The sequence below is a fragment of the Aphelocoma coerulescens genome, chromosome 1A (assembly GCF_041296385.1).
Source record: "Aphelocoma coerulescens isolate FSJ_1873_10779 chromosome 1A, UR_Acoe_1.0, whole genome shotgun sequence".
Taxonomy (NCBI): domain Eukaryota; kingdom Metazoa; phylum Chordata; class Aves; order Passeriformes; family Corvidae; genus Aphelocoma; species Aphelocoma coerulescens.
Genome location: NC_091014.1, coordinates 12,894,955 through 12,913,258, shown reverse-complemented (window position 1 = coordinate 12,913,258; position 18,304 = coordinate 12,894,955). Strand labels below are relative to the sequence as shown.

At 36.2% G+C, this 18,304-nt stretch overlaps 1 protein-coding gene across 10 annotated transcripts in view; it reads right to left on the bottom strand.

Annotated features, from left to right (window-relative positions):
* Positions 1-18,304, bottom strand: part of MAGI2 (membrane associated guanylate kinase, WW and PDZ domain containing 2) — a 725,755-nt gene that overhangs the window by 102,824 nt on the left and 604,627 nt on the right. The gene's annotated exons all lie outside the window — the stretch shown is intronic.

Here is an 18,304-nt window from a genome sequence, read left to right as displayed (position 1 = left end):
ATCCTAGTTTTTGATTTGCAGCTGCAGGCAGTATTGGAATAACTGTTATTTTCCTCACTGAAGTCTAAATTTTTTTTTTTATTTAAATACTAACCCAATTAGCAAAAGTCTGCATGCATAGGCACTCATATATGATGAGCAAGAAATCTCAGAAATTTTCTCACAGGTTGTGTATTCTATCAACATTTTGAAAAGGTCAGGGGTATATTTTTGTACAGACATGAAAAAGAACCTTTTTTTTGGATAAAGGGAAATTTTTCCTGAAGAATCTCCAGTTTTGCTCATGTGTGTTGTCCAATGACTGCTGCTAAAAACAGGGTCACTGGTTCACTTCTCCAGACTAGCAGTTACACTCTTGACTGTACTGCTCTAATGCTGTGAGAGGTGGTAATGAAAGTGATGCCTTGTCTTGGGCAAAAACATATTGTTGAATGCAACTTCCCCTGAGCAGAGCAGACACAGCAAGGTGATAAACCTGCTATGTGTCATACACACAGAACCAGCAACATAATTTGGAATATAAATTGAGACTTCAGAACCCTGACAGCTTGTGGCTGTTGCTTCTAGAAGGGCCTGCAAGTGCTGCCATACCCACAAAGACTTTGTATGCTTGCTAAGAACATGTCTGACAACTCAGCCTGGCTTTACTGAAAGCTAATTTAAGCTTCAAAACTTTTCAGGGATACTGCATCGTACGTTCGGAGCTCTCTGACAGTCAGAAACTCTGCCTAACTGTATCACTCTCTCTGCTCTTTCATGTGTTTAGATTCTGGTCCCATTTAAGCTTTAACACTTTCTAAGCCCAATAAAGAAATCTCACATTACATTATGGTATGTCACGTTGATGAATATCAAGGCATGTTCCAAATATTTTCTGTTAAAATGCAGATGGCTCATAAGTTGTTTTAATACAGTGCCCTAAAGTCCTCTTCATGAAAATACATTCGCAAAATGTCTTCAGCAAGTGTGGGGGAAAAGCATTCAATAAAAAATCCATTCTTTTGCTTTCATGTGTATCCTCCTGGTCTGGCCAACTGTGACAAAGGACCTTTGGTGGGAAGAGATGTGGAATATCCAAGGGCATCTCACTAGAATAGGATGCCTACATGTCAGCAGTTTATTAAATTCCCCGTCAGTTATAATAGACACACAGACACCTATGCCAAATTTAGATATTGATACTCAGACAAGTACATTTTCATGTCATAGTCTGTGAATTAGGAACTTAACACAGATGCAGAAACACAGGTCTAGTATGCAGGGTGCCATACCTAATGTTATTCATAAATCTGTCCTAGATTGGCAGATATGACATAGAATCTACGGAAGACTTCAGAGCTTCAGCTGTCATCTTGACTCTGCCATTCCACTGAAGATTTTTTTGGTATGCCAGTGCATCTCAGATGGCCCTGGATGTTGCTAATGAGCTTAGAGTCTCACTCCTCCTGATTTCTCTGAGATTTGGGAGCACTGGACAAAAGTTCATCATAAAGCAATAAGTTTAGTTACAGAGACTTAGAGAACCTCCTGGCTTCCTCTGACTGCTTGACATTATTAAATTACATCGTAGTAACTTCAGTATTTTGTGTTTAATATGAATCAAGCTGTCTGCATGGTTCTAAATTTTATTGAGTTGCCTTTGAAATCTGTTCTGTGGGATGCAATGGGAAGCGTCAGGAGCTCAGGTGTGTTAACCATAATTGGCTCATTTTCATACCACACGGCGGAATGATGAACACTCAATGGCAACATAATAAAAAGGTAATCATGCCACTTCGCCACAGTGGTGAAAGCTGGGATAAGCAATAGCATGCTTATTTCATGCTTTGGATCCAGATGTTATTCAAAGTAATAATTAATTTCCAATTTCCTGCTCCTTCACACCAACTTGACAGATGAGTTTATTGATGGCTATGCGGATTCAGGTAGAACAAAAAGATTGACAAACAGTTGGAGACTGTGAAAGAGAAGACTAACTGGAGAAACAAAAGAGCCACAAGGTTTACCACAAGAGCCAGGGTTTACATGATTAAGCCTTGGATGTGAAAATAAAATATTTAGTGTTGAAAAGCAGAATATTTGGCAAGGAATGTTAGTGTAAGGCCCATGTAGAAAGGTTAACAAAACTGTGAAAAAAACAGCAAAGCTCTAAATTTGAAGTTCCCCAGTTGAACCTCCAGGTAGTCACTTTGCTTTGAGCTGCTGAAGATTTGATACTGTCCACACTGACACGTAGTCAGTAGAGATAAATGTCTTTGCTTTCACATTCCCACTCAGGACGTAACTCTCGGTATACAACTTACTTATCAAGAAGAACAAAACTGAATTAGTAAAAGCTTTGCTGATAATTTTAGTGATCTAAATTATACTGGTTAAGATGACATGAAGTTCAGAAGGTTTAGCATAAGACCACAGGAGCCTGAAAGAAAAAAATGAGAGAGTAATAATGATCGATGGGCATGATATTATTGCAGTACAGAACACTGAAGAGTATAAAGCATGATAAATTGATCAAGATGACCTGGACTGCAAAAAACCATTAAGAAATGTCAGTTTTTTATGAATTCCTGAAAGTTTGGAGTTGAGCAATTAACATAAAGAACAGCTGTGTCCTGAAGTCTAATGAGAGAAGAACAGTATTGATGTGAATTTTATGATGTTTAGATTATGTGCTGGTCACATGTAGTCCTGTGCAGTACTTTAAAAAGTTAATGAACAGAACACTAAAAAATGATGCTGAAAAAGGATCCTGACAAGATAGTTGGGAAGTGATAAGTATTAAATGAATATACTACAAGGAAAAGGAAGAAAACTGTGAATAGTTTTTTTCCCTGTGACAGTGCTCTGTCTCTCAGAGGAACATAAATTGGTTTCAGACTTGAGATTTAGATGATGTGTTCAACATAATGGAAATAAACCCCTCAATACTGAGAAAATTGGAACAGTACATAAACATGACAAGTTAAACAGAGGAGATTATGGTGTTGACAACCGTGAAGCACCTTGTGGACCTTAAAAATTAGCATTTTTAGAAAGACATACTAGGGTACATAGCATGTATGTCCCTCCTTATTTAAAATCAGAACTTACTGCATAAGAAAACAAACTTGGATGTAGCCTTTGGATCTGTAAAATATCTTCTTCCTCAGTTTACCCTTATACCTCAGTATCCCCATTTGATCACAAGACAAAAACTGAATTTATGCCTGAAGAACATAGCTGGCTGAAGGAATCTGGATGAACAGCACAATTAATCTGCAATGGTCATCATACTTTCTCCTTGGGTTTCCCCAAAGAATAGATAAATAAAAAGACACTAAGTGTAGATCTGTATGCTCTTTACCCAGTCATCATACAGGATTACTGGTGTATAATCCCAATCAGATAGGATAGCAAATAGTTCGTAGAGGAAATTTCCCCTTGAGTATAATTCATGTCATAGGGATCAACAACAAAGGGTCTACTTCAGGGGAAGAGGAAGGAGAAGGTTAATTCTAATTAAAGACTTTTAGCAAAGGGAGTTTTCATTGGTTAATGGTAATTGTCTAAAGCCATTTTTGTGAAAAGCATCTGCATTTCCAGAATGTATTGAACATTTAATGGGTAAAAAAACATAATAAATTGGATCTCAGATGAAATTTCTATTCCGGTTCTAGAAAAAATACCTGCTGACCATCTAGCCTTTAGGAGGATCATCTAATATTTAGCAAGCACTAAATATTAGATGTCCCTGATAACATGGAGAGTGAAGTAATTTACCCTATTATAAACAGGCCTTTGCTTCTTATACCATCAAAAAGTTTTTGATTCATCAGGCAACTGACAGTTCTAGATTAAGTTGCTCTATTTCTCAGTGGACGTTCTCTTTGGTGAATTTTAAAATATTGTTTAGGACTGATAGGATAGAGGAAACAAATTGCAAACCCATTCAAATTAAAAAAAAAGTTATATTTCCATCTACTCAGAAGTTAGTAATTCAGAAATTTTTTGCTGCCATTTGAAAATAAAATCAATATGCAAGAGAAGACAAAATTATTTTCAGATCCTCCACTGAACAATTTTTTCCCTGAGGAATGTTCTGAAAATTTTGTGTTCTGCCATACAAAGAGACCTTAAATGGGAGACACGGCAAATACCAATAATTCTCCTTAATCTGTTAAATTTTACTTACTGTTGAGGCAAACTGAAAAAAACCAAACCAGTGTGCAAGTAGCTATCACATATTAATGAATAAAAATGGGTACCTCTGTAGAAACACAAGTCATGAATTTTTATTAATCTCTTTCCTAGTAGGAACAAGTTAGAAATGTAACTGAATTGCAATTCTACACCAGTACTCTGCAATAGATGCATTTAAATTTAGTGACAAAAGTATATATGTTGTTATACTGCAGTTCTTTATCTTTCAGACAACAGAGAGGAGCAAAAAATAGAAAGATTTTGAGTACTTCAGCATTAATACTCACTCTCTACAGACTAGGCCTGATCCCCTATCTGCAAAAATCTCAGAGGCATTATTTTTCTTTCCTAAATTTCCTTGTTTTAATTTGCAACATTATTTTCAATACACAAAATAATTATTTTCTTATTTATTATATTGCATTCTAAACCACTATTATTTATTCTTTATTTCTTTGACATCTGTGGTTTTTTACCAAATATAAATTTCATGGCTTTAAGTAGCGAAGGAGAAAGTGATAGCAGTATATTTCAATTTGGGTCTCTTTTTTTCTCACTTCATAATTATAATAATGCATATTAATTCTGTCTTTATCACCCCCAATTGTAAAGCTGCTGCAATTTTCTATAAAAATCTCTGAAATCTCTAGAATTTCTGTGTGATTTTTGTTTCTTCATTACTAACTCACAATTACATAGCCACAGAAATGATTATCAGTTCATAAGGAGAAGCAACTTCAGTTCTTAGTCCCAGAATTCAAGCCTTTAATCTGCAAGGTGAAGGATATATCAAACTGGTGAAGAAATTACTTTCTATTTTGTGGCAATATAGGTGGTTTCGATTTGGTGTTTTCTTCCCACATGAGCTGGATCGCAGGCTGGCCAAAGATTTTATCTTTGATCTGCCTAGACTCATAACAGTTCCAAAGGCTTGGTTATATATATAAAAAAAAAACCCCAAACCACAGAGCTTTATCATAATAGCACTAAGATACATATGTTTTCAAATGGGGAAGATGTAAAGTCATTAACTGGAGCATATAGAAATCAAAGAAACTTCTGAACAGCTTGCCTTGCTCATGGTGTCCCTACATTGGAGGTCCTTGTTCCCAGTGAAATTGATGACTCCCTGAGTTATAAAAAGCTCTGTATGCTCCCTGCTAGTCCCCAGAAGATTTTCAACCCATTCCCTCTGCAGCCCATGTGTCTACTCTTTGCTCCTCTCAGCAGGTTGCTGGATTAGGCTGCAGATCTCCAGCTCTCTGCCCTGACCCTTCTTCCACTTGCTCAGAACCCACAACCACTGGAAATCTCTCTCCATCAGGACCTCAGGAAGGAGGGGTGTCTTCACTGCAGGAGGACCTGACTAACTCAGACACTTTCAGAGGAACAAAGGCAGCCTACACACCTGGACGAAACCAAAGAGATCTCTCCATCAGACTGCTGTTACCTGCTTGACACACAGGATGGCTGCAGCTGTTTCAGGTAAATATTTACTCATGGCAACCACAAATGTCTTTGAAGCAGTTTTATAGCTAGTAGACTGATACCCAGAGAGCTGTAAGTCAGGGACTGTGCCTCCTATCTGCTGAAAAAGGATCATCCAACAACACGACTCCTACCAGTACTCTTTATGTGACCCAAAACATCTTCTCTTAATGTCTAATTCTTCACTAGCTGGTTTCTATACTTTCAGCTCTGTTTTGGAGTACTTTTCCCAAGCAAAGTCATTTTCTTTCATTTCTACAAGCTTTTAATGAACAACTAATTGCAAGAGTACTACAGGAAATAAATTCTGAAATTATATGCCTAGTTGTCTGCACAGGAAAGGAGTCGTGCTATAGGAGCTGGGTAGTAAGGAAATATCTTTCCATCTACCTTGCACATGGACAACTGAATAAGCCATTACTTTAGCTAATGAAGAACTGTATGGAAAATCCTATAGAAATCCCATATTTCAGGTCTGAAAAAAAGAGAAACTTTAGTTAAAGATAAGACTTCTACAAGATGCTTGATCATTGCATAGTATATGGAAGTGACACAAAGTAACTTTGAAGCAAATGGGAAAAATTGGAAAAATAAGATGGAAGAAGCAGGGAAAGACTATCTGGAACAGGAGCTCATTGATTTTCTTAACTTTAATAATAAGTGCAATAAAATAGTTTACCAATGGTATCTTACTAACAGAAATATAAATAAAACCTTTAGTTTTAAGAAGTTGTTCTGAATCTGCCTTTTTCATTTTGTTGCTATGTTTAGGTGATTATACATAATGATCCAAAAGCACTTTTACAAGTTTGGGTTGCATTCCTTACTCTCTTTTAGGAATTAATTTGCAATGACTGGATAAAAACATTTCCTGTTTGTTGATGCTTAATTTATTAAGCATTCCACATTGCTCTTTATCACTAATGGCTTATCTATTCAATGACATGGACCAAACTCTCTGCCAACTGCAAAGTTTATCAGTATTGATTTTATGTTTTCTACAGGATTTCCAAAGAAAGTGCATTTAGTCAGAAGCCAAGAACTTTTCCTAGAGATAGTTCATTAAAAATAAATTTCCTCACTGATTTCCTACTTACAATTATGTTAAAAGATTGATCGGTAAAGCAACTTTTCAATCCAATGTAAGCCATACTAATTTTACTTGTTTCCATTTTTAGGTAAGGAGTGAATTGTTGCATGTAAAGACTTACAGAAGTCCATTATATAAAAGCAAATAAATTTTATAATAAAACTTGAAGTATTAATAAAGATATTAATATATATTTAATACAAATTATTTTCTGTAGTCTACATTTCTAACTGCACTTTTATAAAGAAATCCAGGCTGTTTTCTATAGTAGCATAAATCGGATTCCATATTTAGCCTGAGTGCATGAGATAGATTTCAGCTTTTGTGATAATGCAGAGTTTTTCTAATAACTGATTATTAACTATGCTTGCCTCTGGTGTGTGGGCAGGACTCATCTCATGTGCCCGTGTTATCTGGCTGGTCAGTTAACCTAAAGTTCTCATCCAGACTTCTCTCTAGTCCATGGAGCATAATGGGAAAACCGAGAGAACAAGCTGCCCAGGCAATGACTGAATAAAATTATTTAAGTAATCCTCTTCAGGTGCTTATTATCCACCACTGGCTGTAGGGGTAAATATTTTGACTCATGTAGACTAGAAATCTAAATATTTTATGGTTAAGTTGGGATTCATCTGACCAAAAGTGAGTAGAAAGTTAAATGTGAAATGTTGGTAGGTGAATTTTTTAAAACTTTAATACTCAACAGGAGAGAATAGGTTCTTTTAGAAGACTATTGATTTCAGTCACTTTAGATGTTTACAGTAGCTGACTAGCACCATAGAGATGCCTGTTTTCCTCATCAAAATGATATCCCTGCTTGCTGCCCAGTACAGATGAGGAAGGATTCACTGTTGCTCCCTGCTCAGGATCCCTGACAACAAGTGCTGAGGAGAACGAGGCTATATGTGTTGCAAGGCAAGACTGGGAAGAAAGGTTGAGGGATGTTGCATGTAAAAGATTTTCAGCTTATTTTCCTTTAGTGACATGTAAAAAAATGTAGAATCAATTAATCACTGTGAAATGAATGCTTAAAAAAGACCATTTTGACTGAAGCTGTATATAGATGGTTCTACTTTCAGTACAGTGCATCCTAATGTGATGCTATTAGGATAAAGAACTTGATAAAGTCTGATATGCAATAAACAAGTTATGAGATAAACCTCTTGCTTATTTAAGATTAACTTCAGAAGAAATAATCATTCTAGTTGGTGCTTATGCAGTGAATGTTAGCTGGATCAGACTCTCCAGATGTTTCTGATTTAGAGCCAACCCCACAAGCCACTGAGATCTCTCAGAAAGGCTACATAATAAGTAAATAAAGACTGCATTAGCTTTCAATTAGTGTGAGAATAATTTGTTCTGTATGTAATCTCAAGGAACACATCTGGCAAGCTGAAATCAAAAAGCATGTCACCATTCTTCCTGTTTACATTGACTTCTAAATAACTTTCCTATATAAAGAAATATATATTCAATATGGTGTAATAAGGAGACAAGATTAAAAAGCTTCTCTTTCTCTCTCAGAAGTACTGTGGAAGGAGTTTAAAATTATCCAGATGATGATTAGTTCAATGAGAGACCCTCTCTTTTAGCACCCTGGGACCCCAAATGTGAGAAATATGGAGAACCATAGAATATTCTAAGTCTTTAGCTTGGAAGGGACAGTTGGATTTCAGCTAGGCCAAGCTCTTGCTCAAAGCAAGGCTAAGTTCAAAGACTGGGCTGACATTCAAGAATGGCATCCTCTCTGAATTGCCAAATGAAGGAAAATGGAGCCAGAATGACAAGCAATAAACATTCAGACTGAGAAAGGACTGGGTAAAACATGGAAAAAGCTAATGAAGAAGGGCAGAAATTGGATGGAGCTGACCATCTTTGACTCTACCACATTTGTTGGCTCTCACTGGCCACAGATGAAAGGCTGATGGAATTTTATTCAGAATTCTCTCTGGGCTGCTCTAGGACCTTCCATTGATGTAACCATGCTGCATTTTGGTTATACAGCTGGATGATCTGCTATAATCTCTCCACTTTCACTAAGTACTTCCTGATACTTATTCCAGAGAACATGAGATGTTAAATAGTGCAAGGATTAAGACTGATGCAAAAGAGAAGCCATGTCTTCTGATACACTATCCCACTAGGATCACATTTACAGTTCCTCAACTGGTCATTCTTTTTTACCCTTAAGGAACATGTTAAGGTGTCTTTTGCTGTACTTCAGAGATATGATAGCATTTATACTGCAGTACGGAGGCCCTGCTTGGCCCCAGATGCCAAAAAATAATCATATTTATTGAGAACAAGTTAAAATACAGAAGTTATGCATGGGTAGTAAGAAAGAGATGTTGACTTCGTGTTGATAAGTGAATTTAGTTTAACTATTAAAATATAGAGAATACTGTGGTATTCCCATAATCAGCAAATCTTTTCTATGATGTCAACTAACCCCTGGAGTACTACTTACTGATTTTTTAAAAATTCTTTAAGAAAAATAGTATTACTATCAACATTATTACTACTACTATTACTATCATCATTGTTTATCAATTTAAAATATTAGTAAATTTTCTGCTATGAAAAACCCTAATTATAGAAATGGAGATTAATTGATAAAATGAATGTAAAGATCATTAAAACATTTTCTCATTCAAAGATTTTGCATCTGTGCTTGTATTCATGCATATGGAGGATTCTTCTAATGATCTGAGAATTTTTAGAAGTGCTCTATCTAGAACACGTGAAATGCAATTAAAAATGCTTACATTATAGAAAAAATATTCTAAAAAGTCCATTGAGTATAATTTGCACCCAACTGAAATATACACTAAAAATAGGGTGACCCCTATGTAATGTGTGTAAAGAAAGCTTGCCTTCTTTTAGCTTATGGGAATAAAAGGTACCAAACAAATAGAAGTCAAGATTTCTCTCATTTACCAAACAGGAACACTGCACAGTATGTTTCTTCTATACCGAAATACTGTTCCCAGTTATGAAAAATCTGGCTTTGGAAAGCAGTTTACTTCCTTTAGAAATCTGCTTGGACATACTTCGGAGCCAACTTCCAGAATTTGTGCCTGGCAGCTTTAGCTTCCGTGTCGGTTTTTTTTCACTGTAAACTGAAGGTGACACAACAAAGGGGTATGTATCCTGGTGCTGGTTTTGATTGTGTTTGAATTATGAATCACCCAAAGGCTTCCTGAGAAGGACAGTGTTGTATTTAATAAATGTTATAATCTTGGTTTATAAAAAAATTAAAAAAAAAAACCCATTGAGCATGAATCATAGAGGGCAAGCATAGCCATTGTTAAAGCCCTCCTTCTAAGAATGCAAATGAAAATTGCTCAAAGAATTGTACAGGGATTAATACCTCATTTAGAAAACTAATTTAGTTTCTGTATTTTTACTGAATATGCAAACCATAAGGGCAATGAGAGTTTTGTGGCTTAGGAAGTGCCTGAAAAGCACACCTTCCCATCTCCCCAGTGCTGTGTCTCAAGTCTGTAGCACAATAGATAATGTAGTCATTTGTTTCATAGTGTATTAGCTTACTTTATTACTATAAAATATTGCACTATTTTACAAATCACCACATCACAACGTCTACACAATGTACTTTGACAACAGATTTGGAAGCCCAACAAATGCTGTTTAATAGGACATTACATTATACTGAACCAACAAAAACATTGTTCAACACATTTAGACTAAACTTTAGACATGCCTCAGTACACAAGCACAGGTTGTAAGGTACTTTTTTAGAGTCCAGCTCTGTAGTTCTCCATCCTTAGGCTGAGATCTCCCAAATCTCCTCTGAGGAAGGTGAGATTCACTCAGAAACTAGACTATGGGTTACTGGGAAAAAAACCCATTTCTTCATCTCTCAGTATTGCAGTAGGTTCTCCCACATACCATGCTTGGGAAGTATTTGGCTTCAAAAGATGTCATCTTTCACTGAGATGTACGGTCCAAGATAATACCATTAAGTTTTCTCATAATACGGCTTGCAAGTACAGAGGAGAAATTTCTCTGGCCTGGCCAGATTCCAAGCCAGACAAGCAAAATAGTCTGTTTTCTCAAACAAACTATTCTTCAATTTGCATGAATTCATTCACTAATATTAGTAAGACTGAAACCAGTCTGCAGTACTGCCAATGGAACTCTTGGGTTCTAGCAGTGATGTGGGCTGTGGCTATCAGACAATAATGTGCCCTGTACTCCTCAAGAGAGACAAGCCTGTCCTGAAGGCAGAGTTCCTGCAGCTCTGCACAAATCCTACGTGCACAGTAAGTCTCTTTGTAGTCCTATAGTAACTATAATGTCTGACTGCTCACTGTTTGTAGCCTCCTGGGTATAAGAATGTAATGGCAGAATTGCCACTGGAGTAGTAAATGGTAGCTACCTCCTTATGGCATGCAATGATGACAATATGTGTCTATACACTTGTGTTTCTTCTTGCTAAAAGGTTTTCTGCAGGGACCTATTTCTCCAGCGTGCAGACTAACTCCTCCTAATGTCAGCAAGAGTTAGGCACACACATCTCTAGGAGAAGTGTCCTCAAGTTTTACTAGAAGCACTGTTTGAATTTCACACAGACCATATAAGCCTACATCAGAAAACAGTTTCACCAGTGATAAAAGCACTTTTGAAACAAAATGCTTTTCAATAGTCATTAAAAACCTTCTGTGTAATATATGTAAAAAGGGTTTATCTAATGCTTTGCAAAATTATCCACAAATGTACCACACAGTGCACAAACATTAATAAGGAAGAGGCAGTAAAACCATAGCACTACCACTTTGAAACACAATGCAATTAATACTACTTCCAGTAATACAGTGTAACAGCTACTAACTGTTATTGATGTCTATTTTTTCAGGAATCCATATTCATTAAGGAGGTCCATGGTTTCTTTGTCTTTTATTCAGAAATATGGAAGCAATTGCACACTGTTTCACTGCTAATCAGAGCTATACAAGAAAAGATATGAAAGTTTCATTAGTGCAAATTTTAGGATAACTGGTCTCCTGCCCTAACTCCTCCTGTTCAAATTTGTCATTCTCTGCGTTACTGAAAGGTTACAATTTCTCTCACTAAAACAGTTTAGATTGAATCCCTTCACAAACAAGGCTATATATGTAACTTAATTTTTAGTTTACCTGCTATAACATATGTAATAGTTATTGAAATAGATTTTATGCCAGATAATTGCCACAAGATGCTTAAAAATATCACAAGTTAACCCAAAGTATAAAACAGTCTCAATGTGTAGGGCAAAAATGATGTAAATAATTGGAAGGTTACTAGGAGAGTACGTATCTCATGGCTAAAAATACGATACTCTGCAAGGTGAGACATTCCTTGTAAAAATGAGTCAGGAAAGCAGTGCTTCAGGATTTTTTGTTAATGTAACAGCAACTTTTTTTGAATGTTAACAGTATTTTCTAAAAATCTTTCAGAGATTTTATTTCTGGAATTAACAAAGGAAAGAGAACTGCCCTTCTCACAAGGCTGTTAGGAAACTATTTTGCACAAAATACGATTTCTGTGTAGGGAAGGTAGGAAGGGACAAGTGTCCATGTCTGGGGGTGGGGAAGAGGGCAACATAACATCTAACAGAAAAGTCAGTGAAGTGGACAATGACTCACAATATTTTTGATCATTAAATGCTTTTGGCCTTACTAGCTAGAAATAGCAACAAAAATGAGCACACAAAAAAAGGAAACAACTCAAAAGCCAGCATGAGAAGAATATGTTTACAGAGAAATCATGCTGAGGAAACTGTTGAATTTATGATGTCATAAAAAAAGCGCATAATTTTGAGATGGAAAGGAAAAAGGTCAGCTATGAACCTTTGTTTTCCATCATTTTTAAAGCAGATGGATCCAGGAAAAACAGAGTGCTTAGAGGGATGGCAAGGCAAAATGGTGTGGTAAATTGGAAAGAGAAAATTGTAAGAGGATGATGTCAGCAGCATGTTTGACAGAAGGCATTTGTGTCTCTAACTTCTAGGTATCCATGGATCATATGGTTCACTTCAAATGGGGCAGTGGTTCACTATTAGATTCAAATGCACATTCCCTTTGTGTGATCAAATGTCTCTTAAGCTCGCAAACAAGAGATATATGTGCCATTAAATAATACAGGAGGGCTAAAAATGCAGATATTGCCAAATATTCCTTTCAACATTGGACTACTTTCAGGAAATAGGAGAAAATGGATCAGGAGCAAATGTACAGTTGAAGTGAACATCTGGAGAGGAGAAAGTATATCGGGAAGCAGGAGAGATATGAGACTTTGTATGTCCCAAAATCTCCTCTCAGAAACAACAAAAGAAGCATAACTTCATGAACAAGGCAAGTATGAACTGACTGCTGTTAATTTACAGTATCCATACGAAGCAATTTAACTACATTTGGGTTCCTTTAGGAAGTGACTGGAAAGGAAAAATTTGCCAATGACTCAGGGATGTAAAACAGTAGAGACAGCAGGATGATGGAAAACCTTCCTAAGTCCCAAATCAAAAGCCTACAACATACTTCCAAGAGTTTAATTTCTTTAAACCCTCAGGACTTTTGACTAGAAAGTCCTGAACAGGGGATGAGCAAGCCATGAGATACAGGGTCTCCAGTTTGCAACAGGTACGCTGGTAATATTTTGAATGAAGAACTGCAGAATCAGAGTAAAAGCTACAGAGACCTCAGTGGTGGTCTCAGCTCATGGAACCAAGAGACTAGAATTTCCTGTGCCAGCCTAGTGCCAGCAGGGTGAGAGTGCTGCCTCAGCTTTATCTTGTGAAGCTTTCCAAAGAGACAACAACCTGGAGATAAAGAACCAAAAGCTCTCCTGACCAGAGGAATTGAAACACATAGCAATCCTGGAAAAAAAATTTTAAAAACCATCTCATCTCTATGGTAGAAAGGCAAAGCTGGAAAATTTGAAATAAGTCCATGGAAAGGGTACTGAGAATGGAGGGTTTCTTCCACTGAAGTCTGCTTATTTTGAGGGGTTAGTTTTTTTCACTAGAATATTCAGAGATTTTTTTGATGAAATTTCTGCCTCTTTTTGAAATTGCTGATGCTGTGCGATGTACTGGTACCTGTTAGTGATTTTAAGGAGTTACACACTTCTACTGAGATTTATATAATATCTGAGAAAGATAATCTACCTTCCTTTTATTCACACAATTTACAACTATACAGTTAAATTCTCCCTCCTCCTCTTGTCTGTTTGTGCATTGTGTGTGGCCCTCACTATTTCCCATGCTGTGTCACAGTGACACCGGCTGCTGACAGTCCAGTCCCACACCAGGACTGGGCTAACAATTAAACAGTGTGGACAGTGTGCCAGTTCTCTGGCTCAATTTCGTACCAACAGCCTCAGTTTCTCAGAGCCAATTTGGATTCTACCATTCTCTGATTCAATGATTACAAAATAGCCATCTGATGTAGGAATTTTGTCAGTCTCCCACTTTTTGCATTTAATGTTTGACTCTCAACACCTGTTATGAGTTGCCATAACTTCATGACTCAGTCCTGGGTTGTCTGCAGGTTTCCTTTACAACAGTATTTCAGACATAGTCTTGATGGGTTTACTTTGGAATCTGTCAGTTCTTTTTTAGACAGGAACACTTCTGGAGCTGGGCTGCTGTCTATAGGTTCATATATTTCAAAGGTATTTTCCAAAAGAGATGGCGTATGTCAAATACTTGGATAGCTCATTTAGTAGAACATGCCAAACCAAGATTTTGAAGTCCTCATTATTGAATATTTTGCTCTACATAATTTTGTTACATACCACTTCAACCACTAAGTGCTGGTTTTCAGTAGTAGTGGACTAATTCACAATTTATGCTCTATCTACAGTCAGAAAGACTGATTTTTGAGGGCTCTTCCACACTATTTAAGCAGCCTACACTCAATAAAATCTACTGCAGAAGCTGAGGATAAAGCATAAAGCCTGAACCAAAACTGGAAAGGAGTAAATCTCTTTGGGTGTTATTTTCTTTTTTTTTTTTTCATATTAATTTTTTCCTTTTATTTTTTTAGGTAACAATTTTCCACTACCTTTTCCAATAATTTTAGGGGTTTTTCTCAGTACAAACATATCTGTCAGCTTATAGTAATCAATGGAAACAATACAGCTGTTCAGCAAAAACAGATGTAAAGAAACTGAACTATTATGGTGCATCTACTTAGCAAAGAACTTGTCCAATAAACAAAAGAAAGACAATAAGATGCCTAGCCACTGCTAGAGAGATGCTTTGTATTTTCTTTGATAGACAAGTTATATTGTTTCTGTTATTATTTTTTTTTTAACATGCAGATACTACTGCAGCTACTTCTGCTTTCGGAATCTTAAAACAAGTAGACTACGAGTTGTTGGACTTCCTCCAACTGGATTGTACCCCATGACAAGTCTCTATTTGGTGATAGTTAGAGAGGTCTTAGTGGCCTCTAAATTTGAGTACTGCTATTCCCTCCACCCTTTTGAAACATCCAGACCTTTCCTTCTCCTGCATACTCTGGCCGTTGGCCTTCTAAGCCTGAACAAAAATGTTTTTAAAATGTTGTAGCATGCATACTATGTGCATCTGAGGGAGTATTTTTTTCCAGTATGAGATACCTTTTCCTATAGTAGAGAATAAATCAGTCAGTGTTGATCTGTTACTTGTCTGCAATGTAGATAAGATTGCTGGATGAGAGAGAAATTAAGTCACTTACAGAAATGGATTTGCCACAGTTAGGTGGGCAGTCAGGCCATATTCTTATCAGAGACAGAATACATTACAAGGCAACACACAACCTTATGCAAAACACAGCCTTCCTCCACAGGCAGGAACAGCCCTTTGGTCTTAATCTTAAAAATGAGACATTAAAGACAGGATGCATAGGGTAATGATGGAAAAGGATGGCATAATTCAAGTGTCCTTACAAATCGGAGATAATAAAATAAAAATTGATCCATGAGTAATGAGAAATTATGCCTTGCTTTACTGGTGTCATTGACTAAATATTTTAGAGTCAAAGTAGGTTTCTCTAAATATTTGGTTGTGTATTCAGATTGTCTCACATGACCAAATCTTATCACCTGTTTATTATTTATAACATGTTGGATCAACACATGCACCTGAATCAGTCATCCTCTACTCCCTTTATAATCAGTCAAGCAGCAAATATAGTTCTAAGGTATACCTAGATATACCTGACTTACTTGAGACATATACAGTGGAATTACATGAATTACATCATAGAAAAATGTATTTCTGCCCAGGGACTATAAAAGGAGACATGAAGACTAACATAGACATAATAACCTGCATTATAAGTGTATATTTAGTCACATAGATTCCCTTTTCCTAAGAATATATGAATAAAAATATGAATATATGAATAAAAATATATGAATAAAAAATAAAATATGAAAAAAATCCTGGTTGTCATCTTAAAACAGTTCTCATATTTGTGTTAAGCTGTGATTTAGCCATCTCTTAGGTAGAGTAGGTCTGATTCATACACTATTTTTCCAGTTCTTTTGAATCACTCAAACCAGAGAGCCTTTTTTAAAAAAAAATTCATAGTTTTGCAGCCTTGAGTTAAGGTATCATTATTTCTGATGCACAAAAATTTATGATAGTCAACTTGCATTTCTTCTGTACCATCCCATTAAGTTTAATGACACTGTAGTACTTCTAAATATTTGCTTTAGTCTTGGTCATTGTTCTACCATGAACAAAACATGCTCTCTTTCTCTTCCTTACATTCTCTAAAGCAACCAACCACCTCCTGCCCCAGCAACAGAGGGTTAAATGTTACTGCATTTGGACCTAGTATGTTGTGTCAGCTGAGCCAGGGGAACGACCTGTACCTCAGTGTTTGGCCTCAGACAAGAGCAGAGGGTGTAAATTTACACTGCTTTTATTGAGCGTTGAGCTCAGTGTAGTATCTCCTACCTGCCACAGTGATGTGTAGGAAATAACCACAGCTCAGTTAATGTACCAGAACTTGTTAAACTATCATGTTGATCAGTGTTAAACTATCATGTTTTGATCATGAATCAATGCTCTAAGAAGAAATTCTCTTCAGAGAGAGCAATTATCCTCAAGGGCTTGTGTATGTTGTTGCTTCAGGTTTTTTTCGCTACTGGTCCTGCACTGATTGCTGAAATACCTGTTTCGATGTCTATTATTACTCAGGCTTGTTCAGTGTACTGGATTTCACACTCCACTTCTCTCTGAAGACTGGTGTTATAAATTGTTTTCCTCTAGAGAGTGATTATCTTGCCTTTTTCAAAATAAAATTCCACCTTTTGGGGTTACACTAACCCTTCTAATCCTCTTTATGCTCTTTTTTGGCTATGAAATTCTCCCTAATTTGTCAGCTTCTTGATAAAAAAAAAATGTTGCTTACTCCACTGCTCAAGATTCTTAATGGACACTAAGGAGAACCAGATTTAATACCAATGAATATAGCTTCTCTGCAACCATTAACTTTCTCCAAGTTCGTATACTACAGTAATACCAGTTTAATTATCATCCTAATTTGGTTTCATTCCGAAGAAATGTCAGATTCTGTCTCTTGTAAAGCATTCTTTTATATATATACATGAAAAATACTTTATTGACTATGTGACTATAGATCACTATAGATCATGTTTGTTACTTCTGCAATTTGAGATAATGTTACCACATTCCTTATTCTAAGGATTTTTAGGTATTGTAAGGATAAACATTTGGCATATGAAAACACTAAAGCTTCACTTCTCAATTTCTACTCTTCAGAAGGAAAGTAGTTAGTATTTTTGCATCTTTTTGCATAGAATCCTGTCTTTTTTTTTCTTATGATGCACAGAGTAATGTACATTAAGTGACATATGAATGCCTTTAGAGAAACAAAGAGCTTTAATTTTAAAAATCCAATCATTATTTACTTCAGGTAATAATAAATTATGATGGATGCCCACCTCAAACCACCAAAGAAATTTTTTTTGGCTAAAGTAATAAAAGCTACAAAATAACTTATCACTGTCAAGTTTTTAACACTTTTTCTGTTCTTATTGCTTCTTTACAGATAAGTCTTGACCCTCCCCTTCCAATGGTGAACATTCCAACTTACTGTGTTGGGCTGGTGAGGAAAACCAAGTTGCTAGAAGCTATTTTTTTTTTAAAAATCAGAGAAATATATAACATGGATCTCTGTTATCAGGAAAGAAAATAACCCCAACAACTGTTTTCACAATGAATGAAAAGGAGGAAAAATGGCTTAGGAAAACCAGTAACTTGTAAAGGGCAAATAGATTGCTCTGATTTTGATCTACATTAATGAGTCAATATATACAATTATATCTAAAACTTGCAGCACTGCTTTGGGACTACATGAGTTTGCTGCAGACACCACACAAACTATTATGAGTTGAAAGGTCTGGAACTGCCCTAGTTTTACTCTTTATACAGAGATGGGACCATTGACACTCAAAACACATAAAGGAATGTACAACAAGCTGTAAGATTTTGCCAAGGATACTCAATTGCAGACACACTTTTCCAGA